The following is an 8,154-nucleotide window of genomic DNA, read 5'->3' as shown; positions in this document are numbered from 1 at the left end:
CATGGCAACAAAGTAATGACTACTGTAAAAAAAATAGTAAATACATAAAATCAAGTAGGAACAAGCAAAGGTTTATTCCATGTTGAAAAGCAGAGCAAAGAGAACACAACACTTCGGTTGTGGATCCTTCTTCGGGTGTAAATAAAATCAAGTATATCCATATCATCACTCTGTGACTACACTTAAGTCTATTGCCTCAACCAAAATGATCAATAGCAAAGACTGAACAGCAGAATCCAGTTTGGCATAATGAGCGACATATTTATAGGGATAGTTAATGACTATTGTTTCCTCAAATCATGAAATAATCTACCCAGGGGTCCATTTCGGTTTTTATTTCCAAGTAATGTGTCCACTCTATCAAATCCAAGTGCTCCTATAACAGCATCTCTGTCCTATTTTCTCTCAGTTTCCACACATGTTCCTTGTATGTATGCCATGCTCTCTCAATATGCTGTGTGTGAGTACCTGTGCAAGGATTCACAAAATTTCTTCTATGATTGACTGTAAAATGGTTGTAACCAAGACTGTCTAGTACTTCCCTGTATGTTCACCACTCATCTGTAATTATGCTAGTTTGTGGTTGAACGTAATGAATAATGAGGGGTATCAGATGTCTTCGTGACCTTTTCTCCACCAGACGCAGGACTGGCTTCTTTTTTTCAGCCTTCATCCCCAGTGTAGCAGCGAGGCTTATTTAAATACAGGAATTCAGTTTTCTGCTCCCTTGCCAGTCCCTCTCTCCTTCATCTCAGTGGTGCCTGATACAGAGAGGCCATTCCATTTGGTTCACAATTAAGGTGTTTTCCTAGCTGATAGAGTTTCTTGATAAGGAACAACTCCCAATTCCTGAGATTCTCCAGCAACCTTAACAAATGGTTATCTGGCACCGTAAAGTCTGAGATTCCAAGGGAGAGTCTGAATCAAAGTTTGTTTACAACTCTAAGGTCAGAGGGCATGATTACTCATCATCAGCCAATCAGGAACTGGTAGGGCAGGTTAACCCCACTTGGGTCTCTGATGCCCATGAAGTTTTCAACCAATGAACGACCTGCATTTCCTCCAGGTAAACAGGCAACACAGAGCGCCTGTAGAACAGTTCCCAAGCGCAGGACATTCTCGCAGCGCGCCTGCTGGACATTCAGCCTCGGGGCTCCTCCTGAACATCCTCAGACTCAGCCCGGACCACCACGTAACAACCAGTGTATCCGAGTGCAGGACTTTCCTTTGTTGTAAGAGTCGAGAACGGAGGTTGCCAGCAAGTACCAAAGGATCCACCCAAGGTTAGCATCAGCAGCAAGCCTCGTGAACAGGTTGGAACTGTGGACAGCTGAATCAGTATTCAGAACTAGCGCTTCATCAGGAACGAACCGGTCTTCTTCCTGACCTGCTGGGACCCGCAGTCACTTTTCTCCTGTGCACAAACTTTGCTAGTTTCAGCCAACACTAACTAGCTGGTCTTCAGAGAGCATCAGCAGCGTATGCAGCTGGAATCTCTCCCACCACGTCGTTGTAATCCAAGTTCATTTACGAAACGGTCAAATTGAATGATATACTGAACGTATGTCTCTCTTGGTATTTGTAACTCTTCGTGACTGAATATATACCTGTTGTATTCTGCTAACCCTCACAATAAGATCTGTTATGTTAATATGCACATTTTATGTATTGATAAATGTATTCTCGTGTATTAGTACCCGTGTGTGTGCATTGTTTGAGTTATCCCTCAAGGTTGGTTTCTAATAGCCATCAGAAGAATCATTTTTGTGACTTGCTGCTACAATTAATAATTGTTAAATAGTTAAGCACAAACCCCTACATTTACTGTTGCCTCGTGAGAGGATACCCACACCAGCATTCCAAAAACGCATTCTTTTCCTTTGCCATGTTGCAGAAAACCTCCCTTTTCCATACTGACAAAAAAGAGAAATAGGAAACAGGTTACTTTAAACATTATCAAATACAGTACCTATGATACAACAAGAACATATAACAAAAGCGGAGATGTGCTCTACATTTCTACATTCATTTTGTTAAAGATTCATTCTAGTGATTCTTTTGTGTGAAATGGGTCAATCTGTAAGGTGTGTGTATGTATTATTGCAAAATCGGCTCTCAATAAATATATCATATTATTGTTATACATTTAAGAACCTTAGTTTTGTCTTAATAGTGTTCCAATTGTCTGCAAATATTTTTCTTATCATCAGAATACAAAGAGAAACCTAAAAGAAAGTGAAAATAATGGAGTGCCATAAATATCACATACAGAATGTGCCTTTCTTTTGTGTCTGAAATTGCTCTCATCAGTTACTACAAACTCCCTTCTGCCACCCAGGTACCTCTGCGATACCTCCGGATAGCTTTCACACAGGCACCCCGGACCTTCTTGGCCATTTTTTACATTTGCTGCTCACGGCTATGCCATCCTGAATCACGTCTATTTCACGAAGATACAATCCTTGGGCAAATCTAATTTAAGAGTCAGTGAGGGAATGTTTAGTAACTAAAGGTTCAAACAATATTTTTGTTGATTTAAGCTGTTTTCTCTTTAGTTTTAGGGAATTGGTTTCAGATTTAATTGCCAAATATTTAACACTTTAATTGTCCCTCCTCTTGATTTACACATGTGACTTTTAGTAGGATGGCAAAATACATAAATATTACTGGATAAAAGGCATACCATTTGCTGTGATAATTTCATCAGTTTCTGTGAAATTTACCTGTGTAAAAATTTCATCCACTGAAACAGTGAGAGTTTTGATTTCTTGAGCAAAGATCCATGTCTCTGATTTCACACAGGTTCTTCCGCGGTGTTGTGAACGTTGACAAATCTTTGATAGCAAAAAGGGGGGATAAATAAACACCTTAACCCTACAGAACATAACATTAAAATATATAAAGCAAAATATTATTTTTAAATTTCTTATTAAATTAATATAACAAAGTCAAAACTCAACAACGAGTACCAGGCATATAGATCAGTTTTCATCCTCCTGTCATTCAAATGCATATAGTGTTGGCAAAGTTGGCCCTTAATTTTGCTTTTTAAAATATGTCTTCGTTGAAGCCACTGTTTCAAATTAAGTTTTTTTCTTTGTTGAGCTGCCACTTATCTTTTTAAGCAATTTCATCTGCAAGTTGACATAATGACTAAAAGAAAAAAAATACTGAGAAACCATGAATAAAACACCAACAAGTTAAAAACACAAAAAAGTATCTAAAACTAATTTAATAATATTGGGAAGTGTTATTGTTTTCGTTTAGTTGGCAGTTTCTTTTACACACCAATACAATAACGATATGCATGCCAGATGATGAAAAACACATTTTTCACGTATTTTCTTACACCTATATTAGTGCTTATGTTATTAATCTATCAATTATAGTTACAGTTAATAGCTTTTTCAGGGTACTACAAGGGAAAAACCATCAAATGCCCACATCATCCTCTGTATTGACAGAGGATGGAATAGAATTTAATTTGAATCCAAGTGTTACAGTAGAAACCTGTAGTATCCTATTATACATTAACCAAAAAGAGCCACGTTTTTCCATAATTTTTTGTATAATAAACTTTGCAAATATAAATGTATAACCTTACCCAGATACGGTGGACAACTGGGTGTCTCTGGTCAAATCCTCTCTGTTGCACAATTCCAAAATCTGACCTTTGTGGTCACAATCTTCACGTGGTCTATTTATCACAGAACATGCACGAAATTCCCACAATAATAAAAGTCCTGCGTACAACTGCACAACTGGTAAAATATTGTTCCCCATCCATATTACAATTAAAAGACACCTGTAATGTTCATTAATATAGTATATATGTATAGATAATAATTGTTAACAAAGTTCTAATTTTCACATATGAAATCTTAATAACTGTTTTACCAATTGACAAACGGAACTGTTATTCATGTGCATTGAGGGAATAATTACATTGCTCATTGCCTGGGTAAAGGTCAAGGTTCAAGAACGTGGCTCTGAAAATGGAGGTGTGGCAGAAGAAAAAACTGAGATCAAATCCCTGCAAGCATCAGTTTGCCAGAAAAGGGGGATGGAAAATACATCACAGGTAACTCCCGGTTCAGCAGGCAGTAAGTAAAACCATTTCAGGACGTATGTGAAGCTATAAAGCATTGTCAGAGATATAGCCCAATGCTATTTGGGACCTGTAATGGCAACTGTTGTAGTGACAAACTAGACCCTGAGAATCACTCCTTACAGCTGTTTAATTCGAGAAAGCTGATTATTTAACTAGATTGAGCATGTGTTTTAAGTGTATTGGAAATACATTCTATTTTCTCCCCCAAATCTTATTGGTTTCACTCTGCCCTATGCGTGAAATTGAAATTTCCCCCATTACTGCATTGCATGCCCTCCACAATTAAATTAAAAACATTTTAACTTAAAAAGTAAATTATACTGGATGGTGGAGCTAACAACCATGTTGATGGACCATTGGTAAAGGTTAACAGCATACTTATATGGCATGTATGCAGTATGTATTTCATTATTTTTGGTGTTGCTCATTCAGAAAACATGCTCACTTAATCACTTTCTCTAATTTATTTATGAGGAAAGGGTTGTGATTCTCCCACGACACTATTGGCAGTTGAAAGATACAAGGCACAACTGCAAAGTCTAAAGCTTAAACTGCAGTGGCAAGAAGAAAAGAACAATGAACTGACTGCTGAACGTGATTTTCTAAGAGACCAGTTGATGGAATGTAAGTAACACTTTTTTCTATGTCATGTAGGTAAGGTTATTATTACTGTACTATGCCAGTAGCTGATGAGGACAAGACTTTACCAAAAATACCTATTTAATACAGTTGTAAGACAAATGTAAGCAATGTGCAATTGCATTGTAAAGTCTGCTTCAATAAATGTAAATGTAATTTTAATTTCAATCAGCACTTGTCTTTTGTAAATTTATTATGTTTCATATTTTTAATATCTTTAAATAAAATATTTGTTGCTTTTCACAGCAAGAAAAAAAGTCAGCTCTTTCAACTGAGTCGTCTTTATCAGAAGATGAAGACACATCAAGTTCTTCAACTATCATCTGAATCCTCTTCTGATTCTTCTCAGAAGAAAAAGAGAATTAGTACGAAAAGGAAGAAGAGTGAAGTTCATAGAGGTTGTAAGAGAGGTAAATACTAAAGTGGCTGCTGTATACAGTATGTAAAAATGAGTTTGTTTTGTACGACTTTATTTTTTTTTACTAATTGGTTAGTGTAAGTGTCATTTCCCTGGACAAAGATGATTGTAAGATTGACCAGCATGTGGAGGTGGCAGCTTATTATCTTTACAATAAAATGACAATATTTCAGTTGACCCCCCATGTTGGACACCACACCTATCTGAAGATATCTTGGGCTCCCAACCTCCAAACAGAACCACATAGACACTAAAACAGACGGGAGCCTTGCAGGCTAATGTGTGCTTTTCTATTTTTTCTAGCCATTATATTTTACTTTGTTCACTGTATTTGTGTTTTTTTTCCATTTATGGTACAAAACACCAGGAGCAGTGTTATTAGTAATCATTTAAAAACCTCAACGAGGATCTCTAGAGGGACTTTCTGGTGTCTGCAGCACCTGCTACAGTGCCTGTAACAGAGTCTTCAATTAAAACAGTCAAAATTATTCAAAGATAAGTGATTTCAGGATCATTTTTAATGAGTGAAAGTTATGGAAGAAGGAAAATGTGTTATTTTATGCAGTAACAGTGTTGCCTCTGAGAACCAGTCATGACAAAAACCTAGATATAATTCCTTTATGAATTAATTGTTTTTCATTCATTGTTTGTTCTAAGATTTCTCTACCCTACTCAGTAAATACCTCACCTTCCAACTTTGTGTTGTAAATGCTTCTTCCAGTATTGTGCTACGATACAAGAAGGTGCTGAAATTACTCAGAAGAAAGGGGACCATGAAGAAAGCATTGCAGAGGATAAATGTGGACAGGAACACAATTGTTTCAACAGCTGCCACATTGCAGAGTTAGCAATTAGTGCACCTGAGATATACAATGAGGTTTTACAGTCTTATACCAGAAGGACAAAGCTGCCCAACTTTGCAAAGCAGCAATACATAGTGATATAAAATCCAAACTTGAAAAAAATGAAAATGGAAACAAGTTACTCCCCCTGAAGAATACTTACTGTTAAGTGTTGAATTAGGTCAAGAGTTAAAGTTGTTTCACTGCATTTAAATAAGTCTTTCACACTTTTAATTTATCATATTATTGTTTCTCACAGTATTTTCCATTTTATGCCACTTCTTAGATCTGTACAAAAATAACCTGTACATTGGTGGCAACAAAAGGAAATCTGAAGCATTGTTAGTTTTTCATGGCTTTGAAATTAATGAGCTCACCTTTCCTGTAGGAAGATATACACGGAAGGTATTTTTCTAATTTTTCAGTTTTTGTATCTGTTAACCAACATATTTAAGTTTTGTGTAAAATACAAATATTTTTCAATATAAAGTTACTTCGTCCAAGATTTCTGTTTTTGTATTTGCAAAATATTTTTTATAAGTAATCCAGTAATACAGTGGTTACAATTATTGTCATTAAAATAATCTTGTTTTGGATATGTGGTCTGTATTGCTGGCACTTTTAATGTGTGGTTTACAAAGGCTTTATTAACGTCTATTAATAGTTTACTACAACATGATTTTGCATTAATAAGCATGAATAGGTTCACACTTTACATGAGGTGCTTCAAAGAATGTATAAAAGGCTTATAAAGCCTTCACAAATGCCTGTTAATAATATCTATCAACCCAATGTGTGGTCAGTAAATAGGAAGGTTTTCATAAGGCTTAGTCTGAATGTGGTTGATGGTTATAAGAGGCATTAAAGAACATCCTTCGATTCTACCACTGTCTTGGTTGAAAGGAGTCAACAGCCTGGAACAACATACACACTCTCTTCAACACATCTACATTTACCAAAACTATAAAGAAAACAGATAAAGAAATCATGCAGTACTTATATGTATTGTAAGGCACTTATTTTTTTATTTTATTTACACTCTAACTCAAACCTGTGTTATACAGTGATATAGACGTGGGTAATGTCATCCCTATTAAACAATGTGCTTATCACCCAAATCCTGCTAAACTAGAAGCATTCCAGAAGGTGAAAAGTGAACGCTGAAACTCCACCAGACATCGTATGTACTGTTTAACCATAGTCAAGGACCAATCCGCTCTTCCCTTTTGTAACAGGGTTACTCCCTGGAAGAGTATTATTGGACAATGTTGTGTGGGTTTGGTGGAAATTCTCTGTAAATTAAAGAGTTATAGAGGAGACACGTTGTGTCTTTTTACACTTGTAGGAACAATCCAATGTTAATGCGACAAGGAAGATATTATCAATAACCTTTTAAATCTGAAGCTGTTAACTCTACTTCACACCTGCATGTCAAGATCACGGTTTCAAAATAATAAAAAAACATCTAACCTTTGATTGAATAAGAACATCATGATTGTTTTGCAAGGATGTGAAACGTGACAATTGGTTACAGTTACCCGTCCTAAACTTTTGCCCAACTGACCAATCATGCTTTCATAAAATATACCAACTTTTTAATGACGGATGATTAACATGCTGTAATACACAGTTTAAATTTAAAAGCTCAAATGCTGTACATGAGAGGTTAAGCTTTATTGGCTCCTCCTGGCGGTTTTACAAGGTGATTCCGGATACTTTCCAGCATGACGTCAAATGACGCGATAGACCGCGTGATACCGGGTTTTGATGCGACACGCCCACCGCGGTATACCACGAAATACCCCACCCATTTTGAATGGCTGCATCTGTAGTTGTACCACTGGTCCCCAGGTACATCCAGCAACACCTGGCAGGCCTTCCCCTCCAGGACCGCGGCAAGGTGGCATTATTTCTAAATATCTAAACATCACAACGTGTACACAGCGATCCCCTCGGATTCCAGCTAGTGCGTAATTACGCATCGCTGAAAAACCGGAGGTTTAAAAAAAGAGAATTAGCTCACTGATTGTTTTATGTGCAAGCTGTGAACATTTTCACAACAAGTGGTCTTTAAAATGCATTTATTGGTTCACAATCTGACAACGCAATGTAAATCATTATCTTTGAATTCTAAGTCCCTTAAT

The 8,154-nt window shown here is 36.6% G+C and overlaps 1 pseudogene; it reads right to left on the bottom strand.

Annotated features, from left to right (window-relative positions):
- Nucleotides 1-281: 281 nt before the first annotated feature.
- The window catches only part of LOC148840763 (uncharacterized), a 35,230-nt pseudogene continuing 27,357 nt past the window's right edge, over nucleotides 282-8,154 (bottom strand).

The sequence above is a fragment of the Atractosteus spatula genome, chromosome 1 (assembly GCF_055471065.1).
Source record: "Atractosteus spatula isolate fAtrSpa1 chromosome 1, fAtrSpa1.hap1, whole genome shotgun sequence".
In the NCBI taxonomy this organism is placed as follows: domain Eukaryota; kingdom Metazoa; phylum Chordata; class Actinopteri; order Semionotiformes; family Lepisosteidae; genus Atractosteus; species Atractosteus spatula.
This window is presented reverse-complemented; position numbering and strand designations above follow the sequence as displayed.